Here is a 22,991-nt window from a genome sequence, read left to right as displayed (position 1 = left end):
AGATAACGCAGAGATCTGTCCCTTCAGAGAACTTGCAGATAATCCTTTCTCCAAACCTTCTTGTAGAAAGGATAGAATCTTAGGAATTTTTATCTTGTTCCATGGGAATCCTTTAGATTCACACCAACAGATATATTTTTTCCATATCTTATGGTAAATTTTTCTAGTTACAGGCTTTCTAGCCTGAACCAGAGTATCTATTACAGAATCTGAAAACCCACGCTTTGATAAAATCAAGCGTTCAATCTCCAAGCAGTCAGTTGGAGGGAAACCAGATTCGGATGTTCGAATGGACCTTGAACAAGAAGGTCCTGTCTCAAAGGTAGCTTCCATGGTGGAGCCGATGACATATTCACCAGGTCTGCATACCAAGTCCTGCGTGGCCACGCAGGAGCTATCAAGATCACCGAAGCCCTCTCCTGATTGATCCTGGCTACCAGCCTGGGAATGAGAGGAAACGGTGGGAATACATAAGCTAGGTTGAAGGTCCAAGGTGCTACTAGTGCATCTACTAGAGTCGCCTTGGGATCCCTGGATCTGGACCCGAAACAAGGAACCTTGAAGTTCTGACGAGAGGCCATCAGATCCATGTCTGGAATGCCCCATAATCGAGTTATTTGGGCAAAGATTTCCGGATGGAGTTCCCACTCCCCCGGATGGAGTTCCCACTCCCCCGGATGGAATGTCTGACGACTCAGAAAATCCGCTTCCCAATTTTCCACTCCTGGGATGTGGATTGCAGACAAGTGGCAGGAGTGATCCTCCGCCCATTGAATTATCTTGGTCACTTCCTCCATCGCCAGGGAACTCCTTGTTCCCCCCTGATGGTTGATATACGCAACTGTCGTCATGTTGTCTGATTGAAACCTTATGAATTTGGCCTTTGCTAGATGAGGCCAAGCTTTGAGAGCATTGAATATCGCTCTCAGTTCCAGAATGTTTATCGGGAGAAGAGATTCTTCCCGAGACCATAGACCCTGAGCTTTCAGGGGTTCCCAGACCGCGCCCCAGCCCACCAGACTGGCGTCGGTCGTGACAATGACCCACTCTGGTCTGCGGAAGCTCATTCCCTGTGACAGGTTGTCCAGGATCAGCCACCAACGGAGTGAATCTCTGGTCCTTTGATCTACTTGAATCGTCGGAGACAAGTCTGTATAATCCCCATTCCACTGTCTGAGCATGCACAGTTGTAATGGTCTTAGATGAATTCGTGCAAAAGGAACTATGTCCATTGCTGCAACCATCAATCCTATTACTTCCATGCACTGCGCTATGGAAGGACGAAGAACAGAATGAAGTACTTGACAAGAGCTTAGAAGTTTTGATTTTCTGACCTCTGTCAGAAAAATCCTCATTTCTAAGGAGTCTATTATTGTTCCCAAGAAGGGAACTCTTGTTGACGGGGAAAGAGAACTTTTTTCTATGTTCACTTTCCATCCGTGAGATCTGAGAAAGGCTAGGACGATGTCCGTATGAGCCTTTGCTTTTGACAGAGACGACGCTTGAATCAGGATGTCGTCCAAGTACGGTACTACTGCAATGCCCCTTGGTCTTAGAACCGCTAGAAGGGACCCTAGTACCTTTGTGAAAATTCTCGGAGCAGTGGCTAATCCGAATGGAAGTGCCACAAACTGGTAATGCTTGTCCAGAAAAGCGAACCTTAGGAACTGATGATGTTCCTTGTGGATAGGAATATGTAGGTACGCATCCTTTAAATCCACCGTGGTCATAAATTGACCTTCCTGGATGGTAGGAAGGATCGTTCGAATGGTTTCCATTTTGAACGATGGAACCCTGAGAAATTTGTTTAGGATCTTGAGATCTAAAATTGGTCTGAATGTTCCCTCTTTTTTGGGAACTATGAACAGGTTGGAGTAAAACCCCATCCCTTGTTCTCCTATTGGAACTGGATGAATTACTCCCATCTTTAACAGGTCTTCTACACAATGTAAGAATGCCTGTCTTTTTATTTGGTTTGAAGATAATTGAGACCTGTGGAACCTTCCCCTTGGGGGTAGTTCCTTGAATTCCAGGAGATAACCTTGAGAAACTATTTCTAGTGCCCAAGGATCCTGAACATCTCTTGCCCAGGCCTGAGCAAAGAGAGAAAGTCTGCCCCCCACCAGATCCGGTCCCGGATCGGGGGCCATCCCTTCATGCTGTTTTGGTAGCAGTGGCAGGCTTCTTGGCCTGCTTACCCTTGTTCCAGCCTTGCATCGGTCTCCAGGCTGGTTTGGGTTGAGAAGTATTACCCTCTTGCTTAGAGGATGTAGAACACCAAAAAACTCTTAGCCATCTCCGTGGAGATGTTGCCTGTGCAACGGCAAAGAGAATGACTGGGGTAGGCGGAGCCTAGGAGGGATCATGTGACCAGCTTTGCTGGGCTCTTTGCCATTTCCTGTTGGGGAAGAGAATATCCCACAAGTAAGGATGACGCCGTGGACCGGACACACCTATGTTGGAGAAAATATTACAACAATTTTAAGCTACTTACACCTAATCTAAGCCCCCTAATAAAATAACAAACCCCCCCAAAATAAAAAAATGCCCTACCCTATTCTAAATTAAAAAAGTTCAAAGCTCTTTTACCTTACCAGCCCTTAAAAGGGCCATTTGTGGGGCATGCCCCAAAGAATTCAGCTCTTTTGCCTGTAAAAGAAAAATACAACCCCCCCAACATTAAAACCCACCACCCACATACCCCTAATCTAACCCAAACCCCCCTTAAAATAACCTAACACTAATCCCCTGAAGATCATCCTACCTTTAGTCGTCTTCACTCAGCCGAGCCACCGATGGAACTGAAGAGGAGACCCGGACCGGTAGAAGTGATCCTCCAAGCGGTGCTGAAGAAATCTTCCATCCGATGAAGTGATCCTCCAAGCGGCGCTGAAAAAGTCTTCCATCCGGGCGATCTTATCTTCCAAGAGGCGCTGAAGAAGTCTTCTATCCGGGCGATGTCATCTTCCAAGCCGGGTCTTGAATCTTCATCCCGCCGACGCGGAACATCCTTCTTTACCGACGGACTACCGACGAATGAAGGCTCCTTTAAGGGACGACATCGCCCGGCTGGAAGACTTTTTCAGCGCCGCTTGGAGGATCACTTCATCGGATGGAAGATTTCTTCAGCGCCGCTTGGAGGATCACTTCTGCCGGTCCGGGTCTCCTCTTCAGTTCCATCGGTGGCTCGGCTGAGTGAAGACGACTAAAGGTAGGATGATCTTCAGGGGATTAGTGTTAGGTTATTTTAAGGGGGGTTTGGGTTAGATTAGGGGTATGTGGGTGGTGGGTTTTAATGTTGGGGGGGTTGTATTTTTCTTTTACAGGCAAAAGAGCTGAATTCTTTGGGGCATGCCCCACAAATGGCCCTTTTAAAGGCTGGTAAGGTAAAAGAGCTTTGAACTTTTTTAATTTAGAATAGGGTAGGGCATTTTTTTATTTGGGGGGGTTTGTTATTTTATTAGGGGGCTTAGATTAGGTGTAAGTAGCTTAAAATTGTTGTAATATTTTTAAAATGTTTGTAACCTATTTTTTTTTATTTTTTGTAACTTAGCTTTTTTTATTTTTTGTACTTTAGTTAGTTTATGTAATTGTATTTAATTGTAGTTATTTGTAGGTAATTTATTTAATGATAGTGTAGTGTTAGGTTTAATTGTAACTTAGGTTAGGATTTATTTTACAGGTGATTTTGTATTTCTTTTAGCTAGGTAGTTATTAAATAGTTAATAACTATTTAATAACTATTCTAACTAGCTAAAATAAATACAAAGTTACCTGTAAAATAAATATAATTCCTAAAATAGCTACAATGTAATTATTAATTACATTGTAGCTATCTTAGGGTTTATTTTACAGGTAAGTATTTAGTTTTAAATAGGAATAATTTATTAAAGTATAGTGTAGTCTTAGGTGTAATTGTAACTTAGGTTAGTTTTTATTTTACAGGTAAATTTCTCTTTATTTTAGCTAGGTAAGCTATTAAATAGTTAATAACTATTTAATAGCTATTGTACCTAGTTAAAATAAATTGAAAGATGCCTGTAAAATAAAAATAAATCCTAAGATAGCTACAATATAATTATTATTTATATTGTATCTATCTTAGGGTTTATTTTACAGGTAAGTATGTAGTTTTAAATAGGATTAATTTAGTTCATAATAGAAATATTATTTAGATTTATTTAATTAATATTTAAGTTAGGGGGGTTTTAGGGTTAGTGTTAGACTTAGGTTTAGGGGTTAATAATTTTATTACAGTGGCGGCGGTGTAGTGGGGGGCAGGATAGGGGTTAATAAATGTATTATAGGTGGCGACGGTGTAGGGGGGCAGATTAGGGGTTAATAAATTTAATATAGTTTGCGGTGGGCTCCGGGAGCGGCGGTTTAGGGGTTAATATGTATAGCGTAGCTTGCGGTGGGCTTCGGGAGCGGCGGTTTAGGGGGTAATAACTTTATTTAGTTGCGGCGGTGTAGGGGGGACAGATTAGGGGTGTTTAGACTCGGGGTACATATTAGGGTGTTAGGTGTAGACAGTTCCCATAGGAATCAATGGGATGTCTGGCAGCAGCGAACTTGTACTTTCGCTATGGTCAGACTCCCATTGATTCCTATGGGATCCACCGCCTCCAGGGTGGCGGTTTGAAAACCAGGTACGCTGGGCTGGAAAAGTGCAGAGCGTACCTGCTAGTTTTTTGATAACTAGCAAAAGTAGTCAGATTGTTCCGCACTTGTGTGCGGAACATCTGGAGTGACGTAAGAATTGATCTGTGTCGGACTGAGTCCGGCAGATCGAAGTTTACGTCACAAATTTCTACTTTTGCCGGTCTCTAGCCTTTGATAACTAAGGCGAATCAGCCTCGCCACAAATACGCTGCAGAATTCCAGCGTATTTGAGGTTGACGGCTTGATAACTAGGCCCCCAAGTAACATTTCATCATATTGCAGTCTGTACCACACTTATCACTAGTGTTCCCTGTGTACATTCCCAGTAACATGCCCCTGTATACTGTCATATACTTTCTATAAACATTTAATTAACTTTTTAGAGGGATCTAAGACTTAGCTAATGAAATCTTACTCATGAGTGACATTTCAAGTTCAAGACTCATCAGATAACAAGTATATTTTACTGAAATAAATAGATAGTGTTTATGTGTCCCCACAGGTTGTACACATCTAGTAATGTCTGCAGCACAAGTAGTGCAATAAAACCAGCGTTGCACAGAAGTTCTCTTTAACCCTTCTGTGCAAAGCTGGTTTTATTGTACTACTTGTGCTGCAGACAATACTAGATGAAGAGTAATATAGATAAAGATATAAAAAAATACTGCTCCAAATACTAATATTTAGTTATACTAGGAGAAAAGGTACACATAGCAGCAGTAAGGCAGAACAGAAAGCTGAAAAACGAACTTGCTGGAATTGTTGACCTACACATCTATATATCCAACACAGAGATCACACTATGAGACTGTGTGACACAGTATTTAGGGTTAGTTCTCCAGAATGTGTAAATCTCACTGTGTCATCAAAAAATCTTACAGGTTACAAAATTATACAAGTTTACATTTGCCAGTCTATTCCGTAGGCCCCATCTGTGCAGGTTGAGTGCCTGAAAAGTTCCTGACCCTTTTTAAGCAGCAAAAACAGAATTTATGTTTACCTGATAAATTACTTTCTCCAACGGTGTGTCCGGTCCACGGCGTCATCCTTACTTGTGGGATATTCTCTTCCCCAACAGGACAGGAAATGGCAAAGAGCCCAGCAAAGCTGGTCACATGATCCCTCCTAGGCTCCGCCTACCCCAGTCATTCGACCGACGTAAAGGAGGAATATTTGCATAGGAGAAACCATATGATACCGTGGTGACTGTAGTTAAAGAAAATAAATTATCAGACCTGATTAAAAAACCAGGGCGGGCCGTGGACCGGACACACCGTTGGAGAAAGTAATTTATCAGGTAAACATAAATTCTGTTTTCTCCAACATAGGTGTGTCCGGTCCACGGCGTCATCCTTACTTGTGGGAACCAATACCAAAGCTTTAGGACACGGATGAAGGGAGGGAGCAAATCAGGTCACCTAAATGGAAGGCACCACGGCTTGCAAAACCTTTCTCCCAAAAATAGCCTCAGAAGAAGCAAAAGTATCAAACTTGTAAAATTTGGTAAAAGTGTGCAGTGAAGACCAAGTCGCTGCCTTACATATCTGATCAACAGAAGCCTTGTTCTTGAAGGCCCATGTGGAAGCCACAGCCCTAGTGGAATGAGCTGTGATTCTTTCAGGAGGCTGCCGTCCGGCAGTCTCATAAGCCAATCTGATGATGCTTTTAATCCAAAAAGAGAGAGAGGTAGAAGTTGCTTTTTGACCTCTCCTTTTACCAGAATAAACAACAAACAAGGAAGATGTTTGTCTAAAATCCTTTGTAGCATCTAAATAGAATTTTAGAGCGCGAACAACATCCAAATTGTGCAACAAACGTTCCTTCTTTGAAACTGGATTCGGACACAAAGAAGGCACGACTATCTCCTGGTTAATGTTTTTGTTAGAAACAACTTTCGGAAGAAAACCAGGTTTAGTACGTAAAACCACCTTATCTGCATGGAACACCAGATAAGGAGGAGAACACTGCAGAGCAGATAATTCTGAAACTCTTCTAGCAGAAGAAATTGCAACCAAAAACAAAACTTTCCAAGATAATAACTTAATATCAACGGAATGTAAGGGTTCAAACGGAACCCCCTGAAGAACTGAAAGAACTAAATTGAGACTCCAAGGAGGAGTCAAAGGTTTGTAAACAGGCTTGATTCTAACCAGAGCCTGAACAAAGGCTTGAACATCTGGCACAGCTGCCAGCTTTTTGTGAAGTAACACAGACAAGGCAGAAATCTGTCCCTTCAAGGAACTTGCAGATAATCCTTTCTCCAATCCTTCTTGAAGAAAGGATAGAATCTTAGGAATTTTTACCTTGTCCCAAGGGAATCCTTTAGATTCACACCAACAGATATATTTTTTCCATATTTTGTGGTAAATTTTTCTAGTTACAGGCTTTCTGGCCTGAACAAGAGTATCAATAACAGAATCTGAGAACCCTCGCTTTGATAAGATCAAGCGTTCAATCTCCAAGCAGTCAGTTGGAGTGAGACCAGATTCGGATGTTCGAACGGACCTTGAACAAGAAGGTCTCGTCTCAAAGGTAGCTTCCATGGTGGAGCCGATGACATATTCACCAGGTCTGCATACCAAGTCCTGCGTGGCCACGCAGGAGCTATCAAGATCACCGATGCCCTCTCCTGATTGATCCTGGCTACCAGCCTGGGGATGAGAGGAAACGGCGGGAATACATAAGCTAGTTTGAAGGTCCAAGGTGCTACTAGTGCATCTACTAGAGTCGCCTTGGGATCCCTGGATCTGGACCCGTAGCAAGGAACCTTGAAGTTCTGACGAGAGGCCATCAGATCCATGTCTGGAATGCCCCACAGTTGAGTAATTTTGGCAAAGATTTCCGGATGGAGTTCCCACTCCCCCGGATGTAATGTCTGACGACTCAGAAAATCTGCTTCCCAATTTTCCACTCCTGGGATGTGGATTGCAGACAAGTGGCAGGAGTGAGTCTCCGCCCATTGAATGATTTTGGTCACTTCTTCCATCGCTAGGGAACTCCTTGTTCCCCCCTGATGGTTGATGTACGCAACAGTCGTCATGTTGTCTGATTGAAACCGTATGAACTTGGCCTTTGCTAGCTGAGGCCAAGCCTTGAGAGCATTGAGTATCGCTCTCAGTTCCAGAATATTTATCGGTAGAAGAGATTCTTCCCGAGACCAAAGACCCTGAGCTTTCAGGGGTCCCCAGACCGCGCCCCAGCCCATCAGACTGGCGTCGGTCGTGACAATGACCCACTCTGGTCTGCGGAAGCTCATCCCCTGTGACAGGTTGTCCAGGGACAGCCACCAACGGAGTGAATCTCTGGTCCTCTGATTTACTTGTATCGTCGGAGACAAGTCTGTATAGTCCCCATTCCACTGACTGAGCATGCACAGTTGTAATGGTCTTAGATGAATGCGCGCAAAAGGAACTATGTCCATTGCCGCTACCATCAAACCTATTACTTCCATGCACTGCGCTATGGAAGGAAGAGGAACGGAATGAAGTATTTGACAAGAGTTTAGAAGTTTTGTTTTTCTGGCCTCTGTCAGAAAAATCCTCATTTCTAAGGAGTCTATTATTGTTCCCAAGAAGGGAACCCTCGTTGACGGAGATAGAGAACTCTTTTCTACGTTCACTTTCCATCCGTGAGATCTGAGAAAGGCCAGGACAATGTCCGTGTGAGCCTTTGCTAGAGGAAGGGACGACGCTTGAATCAGAATGTCGTCCAAGTAAGGTACTACTGCAATGCCCCTTGGTCTTAGCACCGCTAGAAGGGACCCTAGTACCTTTGTGAAAATCCTTGGAGCAGTGGCTAATCCGAACGGAAGTGCCACGAACTGGTAATGCTTGTCCAGGAATGCGAACCTTAGGAACCGATGATGTTCCTTGTGGATAGGAATATGTAGATACGCATCCTTTAAATCCACCGTGGTCATGAATTGACCTTCCTGGATGGAAGGAAGAATTGTTCGAATGGTTTCCATTTTGAACGATGGAACCTTGAGAAACTTGTTTAGGATCTTGAGATCTAAGATTGGTCTGAACGTTCCCTCTTTTTTGGGAACTACGAACAGATTGGAGTAGAACCCCATCCCTTGTCCTCCTAATGGAACAGGATGAATCACTCCCATTTTTAACAGGTCTTCTACACAATGTAAGAATGCCTGTTTTTTTATGTGGTCTGAAGACAATTGAGACCTGTGGAACCTCCCCCTTGGGGGAAGCCCCTTGAATTCCAGAAGATAACCTTGGGAGACTATTTCTAGCGCCCAAGGATCCAGAACATCTCTTGCCCAAGCCTGAGCGAAGAGAGAGAGTCTGCCCCCCACCAGATCCGGTCCCGGATCGGGGGCCAACATCTCATGCTGTCTTGGTAGCAGTGGCAGGTTTCTTGGCCTGCTTTCCCTTGTTCCAGCCTTGCATTGGTCTCCAGGCTGGCTTGGCTTGAGAAGTATTACCCTCGTGCTTAGAGGACGTAGCACTTGGGGCTGGTCCGTTTCTACGAAAGGGACGAAAATTAGGTTTATTTTTGGCCTTGAAAGACCTATCCTGAGGAAGGGCGTGGCCCTTGCCCCCAGTGATATCAGAGATAATCTCTTTCAAGTCAGGGCCAAACAGCGTTTTCCCCTTGAAAGGAATGTTAAGCAATTTGTTCTTGGAAGACGCATCCGCTGACCAAGATTTTAACCAAAGCGCTCTGCGCGCCACAATAGCAAACCCAGAATTTTTCGCCGCTAACCTAGCCAATTGCAAAGTGGCGTCTAGGGTGAAAGAATTAGCCAATTTGAGAGCACGGATTCTGTCCATAATCTCCTCATAAGAAGGAGAATTACTAGTGATCGCCTTTTCTAGCTCATCGAACCAGAAACACGCGGCTGTAGTGACAGGGACAATGCATGAAATTGGTTGTAGAAGGTAACCTTGCTGAACAAACATCTTTTTAAGCAAACCTTCTAATTTTTTATCCATAGGATCTTTGAAAGCACAACTATCTTCTATGGGTATAGTGGTGCGTTTGTTTAGAGTAGAAACCGCCCCCTCGACCTTGGGGACTGTCTGCCATAAGTCCTTTCTGGGGTCGACCATAGGAAACAATTTTTTAAATATGGGGGGAGGGACGAAAGGTATACCGGGCCTTTCCCATTCTTTATTTACAATGTCCGCCACCCGCTTGGGTATAGGAAAAGCTACGGGGGGCCCCGGGACCTCTAGGAACTTGTCCATTTTACATAGTTTCTCTGGGATGACCAAATTCTCACAATCATCCAGAGTGGATAACACCTCCTTAAGCAGAGCGCGGAGATGTTCCAACTTAAATTTAAATGTAATCACATCAGGTTCAGCTTGTTGAGAAATTTTCCCTGAATCTGAAATTTCTCCCTCAGACAAAACCTCCCTGGCCCCCTCAGACTGGTGTAGGGGCCCTTCAGAAACAATATCATCAGCGTCCTCATGCTCTTCAGTATTTTCTAAAACAGAGCAGTCGCGCTTTCGCTGATAAGTGGGCATTTTGGCTAAAATGTTTTTGATAGAATTATCCATTACAGCCGTTAATTGTTGCATAGTAAGGAGTATTGGCGCGCTAGATGTACTAGGGGCCTCCTGTGTGGGCAAGACTGGTGTAGACGAAGGAGGGGATGATGCAGTACCATGCTTACTCCCCTCACTTGAGGAATCATCTTGGGCATCATTTTCTCTAAATTTTGTGTCACATAAATCACATCTATTTAAATGAGAAGGAACCTTGGCTTCCCCACATTCAGAACACAGTCTATCTGGCAGTTCAGACATGTTAAACAGGCATAAACTTGATAACAAAGTACAAAAAACGTTTTAAAATAAAACCGTTACTGTCACTTTAAATTTTAAACTGAACACACTTTATTACTGCAATTGCGAAAAAGTATGAAGGAATTGTTCAAAATTCACCAAAATTTCACCACAGTGTCTTAAAGCCTTAAAAGTATTGCACACCAAATTTGGAAGCTTTAACCCTTAAAATAACGGAACCGGAGCCGTTTTTATATTTAACCCCTTTACAGTCCCTGGTATCTGCTTTGCTGAGACCCAACCAAGCCCAAAGGGGAATACGATACCAAATGACGCCTTCAGAAAGTCTTTTCTATGTATCAGAGCTCCTCACACATGCATCTGCATGTCATGCTTCTCAAAAACAAGTGCGCAATACAGGCGCGAAAATGAGACTCTGCCTATGATTAGGGAAAGCCCCTAGAGAATAAGGTGTCCAATACAGTGCCTGCCGGTTATTTTACAAAATTCCCAAGATTAAAATAATTCCTCAAGGCTATGGAGTATAAAATATGTTTATATATAAATCGATTTAGCCCAGAAAATGTCTACAGTCTTAAAAAGCCCTTGTGAAGCCCTTATTTACTGTCTGCAATAAAAATGGCTTACCGGATCCCATAGGGAAAATGACAGCTTCCAGCATTACATCGTCTTGTTAGAATGTGTCATACCTCAAGCAGCAAAAGTCTGCTCACTGTTCCCCCAACTGAAGTTAATTCCTCTCAACAGTCCTGTGTGGAACAGCCATCGATTTTAGTAACGGTTGCTAAAATCATTTTCCTCTTACAAACAGAAATCTTCATCTCTTTTCTGTTTCAGAGTAAATAGTACATACCAGCACTATTTTAAAATAACAAACTCTTGATTGAATAATAAAAACTACAGTTAAACACTAAAAAACTCTAAGCCATCTCCGTGGAGATGTTGCCTGTACAACGGCAAAGAGAATGACTGGGGTAGGCGGAGCCTAGGAGGGATCATGTGACCAGCTTTGCTGGGCTCTTTGCCATTTCCTGTCCTGTTGGGGAAGAGAATATCCCACAAGTAAGGATGACGCCGTGGACCGGACACACCTATGTTGGAGAAATGCCTATATAATGCCAATCATTTATTTATACTTTATAAAACAAAGTATGTTGCTGGTTAAATCAATAATGTTTGTCATCAATGAAACACACACACACTCACACAGACACACACACACACAGACACACACAGAGACACACACACACACACACACACACAGAGAGACACACACACAAACACACAGAGACACACACACAGAGACAGAGACACACACACACACAGAGACACACACACACACAGAGAGACACACACACACAGAGAGACACACACACAGGGAGACACACACACAGGGAGACACACACACAGACACACACAAACACGCACACAAACACAGAGACAGACACACAGCGGAGCCTGCTGACGCCTGTTGTGGATTTTGTAAATGTAATTTGCATGCACCCTGGTGGATGAACAGATGGTGAGAGTGCACTTTTTAGGATATATATATATATATTCTGTGCAAAGCTGGTTTTATTGTACTACTTGTGCTGCAGACAATACTAGATGAAGAGTAATATAGATAAAGATATAAAAAAATACTGCTCCAAATACTAATATTTAGTTATACTAGGAGAAAAGGTACACATAGCAGCAGTAAGGCAGAACAGAAAGCTGAAAAACGAACTTGCTGGAATTGTTGACCTACACATCTATATATCCAACACAGAGATCACACTATGAGACTGTGTGACACAGTATTTAGGGTTAGTTCTCCAGAATGTGTAAATCTCACTGTGTCATCAAAAAATCTTACAGGTTACAAAATTATACAAGTTTACATTTGCCAGTCTATTCCGTAGGCCCCATCTGTGCAGGTTGAGTGCCTGAAAAGTTCCTGACCCTTTTTAAGCAGCAAAATGCCTATATAATGCCAATCATTTATTTATACTTTATAAAACAAAGTATGTTGCTGGTTAAATCAATAATGTTTGTCATCAATGAAACACACACACACTCACACAGACACACACACACACAGACACACACACACACACACACACACACAGAGAGACACACACACACAGAGAGACAGAGACACAAACACACAGAGACACACACACAGAGACAGAGACACACACACACACAGAGACACACACACACACACAGAGAGACACATACACAGAGACACACACACACAGAGACACACACACACAGAGACACACACACAGAGAGAGACACACACACAGAGAGAGACACACACACACAGAGAGACACACACACACAGAGAGAGACACACACACAGAGAGAGACACACACACAGAGACACACACACACAGAGAGACACACACACAGAGAGAGACACACACACACACAGACACACACAGACACACACACACACAGAGACACACACACAGACACACACACACACAAACACAGAGACAGACACACAGCGGAGCCTGCTGACGCCTGTTGTGGATTTTGTAAATGTAATTTGCATGCACCCTGGTGGATGAACAGATGGTGAGAGTGCACTTTTTAGGATATATATATATATATATATATATATATATATATATATATAGGAGCGGAGTTATGATTTACAATTAACATAAGAAAAAAATATATTACTGGTGGGGGTGACACCATGAGTTACCGCACCTGGTGACACCAACCCTAGTGACACCACAGGGCGCTATGAAAGTCCCATTGAAAATAGACTATATGCAAATTGCGTAAATTGATTTGCGGTAAGGCGAAAAAAGTGTGCGGTGCCCCTAAATCTGCAAGACTTGTAATAGCAGCGGTAGTGAAAAAGCAGTGTTATGAGCCTTAACGCTGCTTTATTACTCATAACGCAAGACTCGTAATCTAGCCAATAGGTAGGCTCAGAAGCAATGCACTACTGTAAGCTAGCTGCTTATCACTTTCTCACCCAAAGTGTTCAGCTAGGCCCCAGTAGATCATTGCTGCTCCTTCAAAGGATTCCAAAAGAATGAAGCAAATTTGATAATAGAAATAAATCTGAAAAGTGTATGGTCTATCTGAAACCCAAATGTTTTTTTATGATTATGTCCATCTACGTTCTATTTCTCAAGTCTTAATGGTTATTTTATAACATTTTTGCTGTGAAGAAGGGGTTGTTATGAGTTTTGAGAACTACAAAACCAATAAAGTGTGATATCATCTTCAAGGTAGAAATATCTGGGAGGGCATGACACTGTGAATGGATTAATGGAAATTACTTACTAATAATAAACATTATAGCCAAGAATATACAGCATCTTGCTATATAATTAAAAAGGAATCACTTTCAAGTGATTTAGCATATGAGTATTTTCTTCCTTTAAATACATTTTTGTTTTAAAATCTTTCGACTAGATTTAGAGTTTGGCGTTAGCCGTCAAAAGCAGCGTTAAGGGGTTCTAACGCTGCTTTTGGCCGCCCGCTGGTATTTAGAGTCAGGCAGGAAAGGGTCTAACGCTCACTTCCCTACCGCGATTCCAGGCTACCGTAGATCTCCTTACGCCAATTGCGTATCCTATCTTTTCAATGGGATCTGCCTAACGCCGGTATTTGGAGTCTTGGGAGAAGTGAGCGATAGACCCTCTACCGACAAGACTCCTACCGCCAAAAAAAGTCAGTAGTTAAGAGCTTTATGGGCTAACGCCGGAATATAAAGCTCTTATCTACTGTGCTATAAAGTACACTAACACCCATAAACTACTTAGGCCCCCCCACATCGCTGCCACTATAATAAAAATTTTTAACCCCTAATCTGCCGACCGGACACCGCCGCCACCTACATTATACCTATGAACCCCTAATCTGCTACCCCTAACATCGCCGACCCCTGTTATATTTATTAACCCCTAATCTGCCCCCCCCCCCAACGTCGCCACTACCTTACCTACACTTATTAACCCCTAATCTGCCGACCGGACCTCGCCGCCACTATAATAAATGTATTAACCCCTAAACCGCCGCACTCCCGCCTCGCAAACACTAGAATAAATTGTATTAACCCCTAATCTGCCCTCCCTAACATCTACCTACAATTATTAACCCCTAACCTCCTGCCCGCAACGTCGCCGATACTATAATACATTTATTAACCCCTAAACCTAAGTATAACCCTAACATAAATATAATTTAAATTAAACAAAATAATATTCCTAAAAATAACTAAATTATTCCTATTTAAAAATAAATACCTATAAAATAAACCCTAATATAGCTACAATATAACTAATAATTACATTGTAGCTATTTTAGGATTTATATTTATTTTACAGGCAACTTTGTATTTATTTTAACTAGGTACAATAGCTATTAAATAGTTAATAACTATTTAATAGCTACCCAGTTAAAATAAGTACAAAATTACCTGAAAAATAAATCCTAACCTAAGTTACAAATACACCTAACACTACACTATCAATAAATAAATTAAATAAATTACCTACAATTACCTAAAATAAAATACAATAAAATAACACAGCTACTTGCTTTTATTGATTTTATATTGCTCTTGAGAAAGACTTGCTAAAAGTTGAAACGCGTTGAGCTTAAATAAATATCTTTTTATCAAAGTTGGAAGACTGTTGATATTCTTCTTTGCTGAGACAAGCCGGATTCTCCTATTTATGGAGTAAGTTACTATTTTGTTTTTTCTTGATTTACTGGACACCTTTGGTCATTTTGAGTCTTCATTTACTTGCAGACCTATTAACAGGTTCTTGAGAGTTTCTGAAACTATTCTGGGGAACTACATCACTCTGGAGACACATTACATCGCAGCTGAACTCCCACTACTTATGGAGTGAGTATACTGCACTTATATTAATTGGATCCTACACACACCTCAAGCCCTTTTTCTCTTCACCATATAGAGAAACATCACTGTACAGACCAGTGCCATCTATTTGCCATTTTTCCACTTGTATAAAACAGTCACAGAGGAGAGACTGTAAGAAGGCTGCGGTCTTATCTAAAAGGAGAGTATTAGTTCTTGTTGTTACATTTAAGTGTTATTTTCCATCTAGCACTGTATATTGTATCTTTTTGTATCAATAAAATAAACTATTCTATAATACAAAAAACAAACCCCCACTAAATTACAAAAAATAAAAAAGAATTACAAGAAGTTTAAACTAATTACACCTAATCTAAGCCCCCTAATAAAATAAAAAGCCCCCCAAAATAAAAAATTCCCTACCCTATTCTAAACTACCATAGTAATCAGCTCCGGATGGATGAAGATTGAAGACGCCGCCTGGATGAACACTTCTACCGGATGGAGGACCTCTTCATTGCTGCTTGGATGAAGACTTCTACCGGATCAAGGACCTCCTCTGCGCACCTTGGATGAAGAATTCGGCTTGGCTGGGTGAAGACGACTCAAGGTAGGGAGATCTTCAGGGGGTTAGCGATAGTTTTTTTTTAAAGGGGGGTTTGGGTGGGTTAGAGTAGGGGTATGTGGGTGGTGGGTTGTAATGTTGGGGGGGGTTGTATTTTTTTTACAGGTAAAAGAGCTGATTACTTTGGGGCAATGCCCCGCAAAAAGCCCTTTTAAGGGCTGGTAAAAGAGCTGATTACTTTGGTAGTTTAGAAAAGGGTAGGGATTTTTTTATTTTGGGGGGCTTTTTTATTTTATTAGGGGGCTTAGATTAGGTATAATTAGTTTAAACTTCTTGTAATTCTTTTTTATTTTTTGTAATTTAGTATTTGTTTTTGTATTATAGAATAGTTTATTTTATTGTATTTTATTTTAGGTAATTGAAGGTAATTTATTTAATTAATTTATTGATAGTGTAGTGTTAGGTGTATTTGTAACTTAGGTTAGGATTTATTTTACAGGTAATTTTGTACTTATTTTAACTAGGTTGCTATTAAATAGTTATTAACTCTATTGTACCTAGTTAAAATAAATACAAAGTTGCCTGTAAAATAAATATAAATCCTAAAATAGCTACAATGTAATTATTAGTTATATTGTAGCTATATTAGGGTTTATTTTATAGGTAAGTATTTAGTTTTAAATAGGATTAATTTAGTTATTTTTAGGAATATTATTTTGTTTAATTTAAATTATATTTATGTTAGGGGGTGTTAGGGTTAATAAATTTATTATAGTAGTGGCAACGTTGCGGATGGGAGATTAGGGGTTAATAATTGTAGGTAGGTGGCGGCGATGTTAGGGAGGGCAGATTAGGGGTTAATACAATTTATTCTAGTGTTTGCGAGGCGGGAGTGCGGCGGTTTAGGGGTTAATACATTTATTATAGTGGCGGCGAGGTCTGGTCGGCAGATTAGGGGTTAATAAGTGTAGGTAAGGTAGCGGCGACGTTGGGGGTGCAGATTAGGGGTTAATAAATATAATATAGGGGTCGGCGGTGTTAGGGGCAGCAAAATAGGGGTTCATACGGATAATGCAGGTGTCAGTGATAGTGGGGGCGGCAGATAGGGGTTAATAAGTGTAAGGTTAGGGGTGTTTAGACTCAGGGTACATGTTAGGGTGTTAGGTGCAGACTTAGAGAGTGTTTCCCCATAGGAAACAATGGGGCTGCGTTAGGAGCTGAACGCTGCTTTTTTGCTGGTGTTAGGTTTTTTTTCAGCCCAAAATGCCCCATTGTTTCCTATGGGGATATCATGCACGAGCACTTTTTCCAGCTTACCGCTACCGTAAGCAATGCTGGTATTGAGGGTTGAAGTGGAGCTACAGTAGGCTCAACACACCCTTTTTTTTTAGCCTAACGCAGCCCCTCAGACAACTCTAAATACCAGCGTTGTTGGAAGGGTGCGTTGGGAAAAAAAAGCAGCGTCTTTACCGACAAAACTCTAAATCTAGCCTGATTGATTTTTATCCAACCTGATGACAAATAAAATAAGGAGGATCACATGAAAAATAAGAGCAGATAACTCAGAGAATCTTCTAGCAAAAGAGATAGACAAAAGAAACAAACGTTTCCAAGAAAGAAGCTTAATATCCACCTTGGGCATTAGCTCAAGTGGAGGAGCCTGCAGAACCTTCAAAACTAAATTTAGATTCCAAGGAGAATAAATTAGTTTAAATACAGGCTTAATCCTAGCCAAAGCCTGAACAAAACCATGAATGTCAGGAAGATGAGCGATCTTCTTGAGGAACAAAACTGAAAGAGCAGAAATCTGACCTTTCAAAGAACTTGAAATTGCAAAATCTTAGGAATTCTAAAAGAATGCCAAGAAAAACCAGGATCCATACACCAAAAAATAAAGGTCCTCCCGACCTTATGATAAATCTTCCTGGTCACAGGCTTACAGGCCTGTATCAAAGTCTCAATAACATTATCAGAAAAACCTCTCTGCCTAAGAACTAACCATTTAATCTCCAAGCCATCAAGTTCAGAGACTTGACTCCAGATCGAAAAAAACAGACCTTCAGACAGAAGGTTTGGGCACAGAGGAAGAGGCCAATGTAGGCAATTGGACATCTGAACCAGATCTGTATACTAAAATCTGTGAAGCCAAGCCGGAGCAATCAGAATTATGATGCCTCCTCTTGCTTGTTTCTGGCAATAACTCTGTGTAGAAGAACCAGAAAAGGAAAAACATAAGCTAGTCAAAATTACCATGTAGCTTGCAGAGCATCCGCAAACTCTGCTTGAGGATACCTTGACCTTGCCATTGACGTTTGTGGTTCAACCGAGAGGTCATCTGATCTATTTCTGGGAGACCCCAAAGATCCAATATCTGATTGAAAACATTCAGATGGAGATACCATTCCCCTGAATGCAAGGGCTGACGACTGAGAAAATCTGCAGAAAACAGAACACAGTTGGCTTCTGTCCTGGAAATAATTTGAAACACTTCCTTGATGGCTAGGGGAACTGCGAGTTTCCCCTGATGATTTATGTAGGGTGCTGCTGTTACATAACATTACTAGCTTTTCAACAGAGACTTACTCTGAAGGGCCCTGAAAATTGCACGGAGCTCTAGACTATTTATTGGCAGACTTGCCTCCCGAGGAAACCAAACCCCTTGTGCCTCCTGAGACCCCCAGACAGCCCCCAACCTGAAAAACTTGCATCTGTAGTAATTACAGTCCAAGTAGGATGACCAAAAGAAGCCCCCTGCAAAACCAGCTGATGATTCACCCACCAAGACAGTGACGGACTTGTTCTGTTATCTGATGAATCCTTTGAGACAGCCGAGTATGATCCCTGCACCATTGCTGAAGCATACAAAGCTGAAGAGGCCTCATGTGCAAATGGAATTTCATCTGATGCACTAATCATGAGACCTAGCACCTCCATGCAAAGAACAACTGGAGGAAAAGAAAGGGACTGAAGGTTTAGATAAGCCGACACTAGCTTTAACCTTCATTTGATCCATCAAAGAAAGTCTCATGGAAATTGAATTTATCTTAACCCCCAGAAGAAAAAACTGGTGTCTGAGGAACCAGCAAATTCTTTCAACTATGTTGTTTAAGAAACAACAGTAGTCTGCTGGTGTGAGATTCTCTAAATGTAAAGATAGAGGGTGAACCAAGATATCGCCCAAATAGGAAAAAGCTGCAATACCCTGAGTTCTGATCACAGACAAGAGATAAGTATCCAGAACCTTTGTTGAAGGAGAGCAATGCTCTACTGGGGCCTAGCTGAATACATTGGGAGAGGCAGTGCCAAGCAGCTAGCTCATTGTGCATTGCTCCTGAGCCTACCTATGTAGGCTTTTCAACAATGGATACCAAGAGAACAAAGCAAATTAGAAAAGAGAAGTCAATTGGAAATTTGTTAAAAAACATAAATTATGTTTACGAGATAATTTCCTTTCCTTCTGTATGAGAAGAGTCCACAGCTTCATTCCTTACTTGTAGGAATTTAGAACCTGGCCACCAGGAGTAGGCAAAGACACCCCAGCCAAAGTCTTAAATACCTCCCCCATTTCCCTCATATCCCAGTCATTCTGCCAAGGGAACAAGGAACAGTAGCGGAAATATCAGGATATAAATGGTGCCAGAAGAATAAAAAACAAAAACAAAAGAAATTTGATCCGCCCATACAGAAGGAAATTATCTGGTAAGCATAATTTATGTATTCCTTCTTAATATGAGGAGAGTCCACGGCTTCATTCCTTAATGTGGTATGTTTTCCTTCTTAATATGAGGAGAGTCCACGGCTTCATTCCTTACTTGTGGGAAACATATACCCAAGCTCTAGAGGACACTGAATGAAACAGGAGGGTAAAAAGAGAGATGTACCCTATCACAGCCTGCAAAACTTTTCTCCCAAAAGCTGCTTCAGCCGAAGCAAAAACGTTAAACTTGTAAAATTTAGAAAAGGTATGTAAGGAGGATCAGGTAGCCGCCCTACAAATCTGATACATAGAGGCCTCATTATTGAAGATCCAAGAGGAAGCTTATGTCTGCTGTCGCATAAGCTATACTCCTCAACCAAAAAAAGATAAGGGAGTGGACGAGGCCTTCTGCCCCCTACGCTTCCCAAAATAGACAATAAACAAAGAAGAAGTCGGTCTAAACTCCTACGTAGCCTGAAGATAGAACTTCAAGGCCCGAACCACATCCAAATGATGAAGTAGCCGTTCCTTTGAAGGAGGCCGGATTAGGACACATCCAAATTATGAAGTAACCGTTCCTTTGAAGAAGAAGGATTAGGACACAAGGAAGGAACCACAATCTCCTGATCGATGTTGCAATCTGAAACAACTTTAGGAAGAAAACCTAACCCAGTACAAAGAACAGCCTTATCAGCATGAAATATTAGGTAAAGAGGCTCACATTGCAAGGCAGCCATTTCTGAGACTCAATTGCCAGTATAAAAAGAACCTTCCAAGACAGTAATTTAATGTCAACTACATGCATAGGCTTCAACGGAGCCTTCTGCAAAACTTTAAGAACAAGATTTAAACTCCAAGGAGGAGCGCTAGATCTAAACACAGGCCTGATTCTAACCAGAGCCTGAACAAAAGACTGAATATCTGGAAGCTCAGCGAGCCTCTTGTGCAGTAAAACAGATAGGGCAGAAATCTGCCCCTTCATGGAGCTAGCAGAAAGGCCCTTCTACAGACCATCTTGGAGAAAAGAAAGAATCCTGGAAACCCTGACCTTATGCCAGGGGAATCCACGCTGTACGCACCAGAATAAGTAGATCCTCCACACCTGATAGATGCGACAAGTAACCGGCTTAAGAGCTTGAATGAGAGTATCAATAACTCTCTCAGAGAAACCTCTCTTGGCTAGGACTAAGAGTTCAATCTCTACGCAGTCAGCCCCAGTGAATCTAGATCTAAATCTAGATTCTGATGAACAAAAGGACCCTGTTCCAGCAGATCCCTGCGACAAGGTAACCTCCATGGAGGAGATGAGGACATCCCCACCAGGTCCGCAAACCACATCCTTCGCGTCCACGATGGAGCAATTAGAATCACTGATGCTTGCTCCTGCTTGATGCGGGCCACTACATGAGGAAGGAGTGGTAACGGCGGAAAAATGTAGAACAGATGGAACCTCCAAGGCACTGCTAATGCATCTATTAGCTCCGCCTGAGGATCCCTGGATCGCGAGCCATATCTGGGTAGTTTGTAATTGAGCCGGGACACTATGAGATCTATCTCCAGTGTCCCCAATCTGTTGCAAATCTCCGCAAACACCTCGGGATGGAGAGAACATTCCCCCGGATGAAAGGATTGTCTGCTGAGGAAATCTGCTTCCCAGTTGTCCACACCCGGAATGTGGATCGCTGACAGCAAGCGGTTGTGGGCTTCCGACCATTCCAGAATTACCTCATTGCTAGGGAGCTCCTTGTTCCCCCCTGATGGTTGATGTAAGCCACAGAGGTAATGTTGTTTGATTGGAATCTGATAAACTGGGATGAACCCAGAAGAGGCCAAGCCTTCAGAGCGTTGAAGATTGCTCCAAGTTCCAAAATGTTGATTGGGAGGAGAGATTCCTCTCGAGTCCACAGGCCCTGTGTCTTCCTGGCACCCCCAACAGCTCCTCATCCTAAAAGACTTGCGTCCGTAGTCACAATCTCTCAGGATGGTCTCAAGAAGGATGTCCCTTGGGACAGGTGATCTGGACAGAGCCACCAAGAGATCGATTCTTTCGACCGGTTGTCCAGAGAAATCTGTTGAGACATATCCAAATGATCACCGTTCCACTGTCTCAGCATGCACAGCTGAAAAAGCCTGAGATGGAATCTGGCAAAAGGAATGATGCCCATACAAGACACCATGAGACCGATCACATCCATACACCGAGCCACAGAGGGCCTTAAGGAGGTCTGGAGAGCAAGACAATTGGAAGTTAGCTTGTAACATCTCTGGTCTGTAAGGAATATCCTCATGGATATGGAGTCTATTATAGTACCCAGGAAATCCACCCTGGTACTCTTCTCCAAGTTTATCTTCCATTCATGAGATCGAAGAAGAAAAAGAAGATCTTTTGAATGGTTTTCTGCCAGACGACAGGATGGTGCATGAGAATCAAAATAATGGAAAACAGCACACCAATTTTCCTCTTTCAGTGGGGCACGGAGTAACAGACTTGCCAAGTCTCACCAAAGTCCATAAATTTCAAGAAACTCCAGCCACCAATTTCTTTTAAAAGACCTTTATTCTTTTGTCATGGGTCCCATTGATATACAACGTTTCAAGCCAGCATTAGGCTCTTAGTCATGTACACTTTAGCTATACAGGTTTCTGTTACTTATACCTGCACCTGTTAATCACTCACCTGATGTTAATTAACCCATTCCATAAGGAACACAATTTATAGGATGGTGCATGAACCAGAATATCTTCCAAGTATGGCACTACTGCTATACCTCTGGTTCTGGTCACTGCAAGCAGAGCCCCAGAACCTTCAAAAAAACTTTTGGAGCATTAGCTAGACCAAACAGAAGTGCAATAAACTGGAAGTGCTGGTCCAGGAATGCAAACCTTAGGAACTTGAAGTGTTCCTTGTGTATTGGAACGTTAAGGTACGCATCCTTCAGATCTATCTCGGTCATGAACTGGCCTTCCTGAATAAAATGAAGGATGGACCTTATTCACTCTATCTTGAACGAGGGTACAGATAGGAATTTATTTAAGCACTTTAGGTCTAGAATCGGGCGAAATGTTCCCTCCTTTCTCGGGAACACAAAAAGGTTTGAGTAGTACCCCAGACCTCTTTCTACCAGAGGAACCGGTACAATGACTCCCAGGGAGGAAAGATCCCTCACGCACCCTAGAAAAACCTCTCTCTTTTCTGGCCTTGAAGACAGGTTTAACAAGAGGAATCTGCCCCAGGGTGTATGAGACTTGAAACCTATCCTGTATCCCTGAGAGATGACCTCCAGGACCCACGGGTCTTGCACGTCCCCAAACCAAGCTTCCGAAAAGAGTGACAGTCTGCCCCTACACGATCCAGAGCTGGATCGGGGGCCGCTCCTTTATGCCGACTTTGACTCGGCGGGCTTCTTGTTCTGCTTGGATTTATTCCAGGACTGAGTCAGCTTCCAAGTTCCCTTG

This window comes from Bombina bombina, chromosome 1 (genome assembly GCF_027579735.1).
Source record: "Bombina bombina isolate aBomBom1 chromosome 1, aBomBom1.pri, whole genome shotgun sequence".
In the NCBI taxonomy this organism is placed as follows: domain Eukaryota; kingdom Metazoa; phylum Chordata; class Amphibia; order Anura; family Bombinatoridae; genus Bombina; species Bombina bombina.
Note: the sequence above shows the minus strand (reverse complement) of the source record.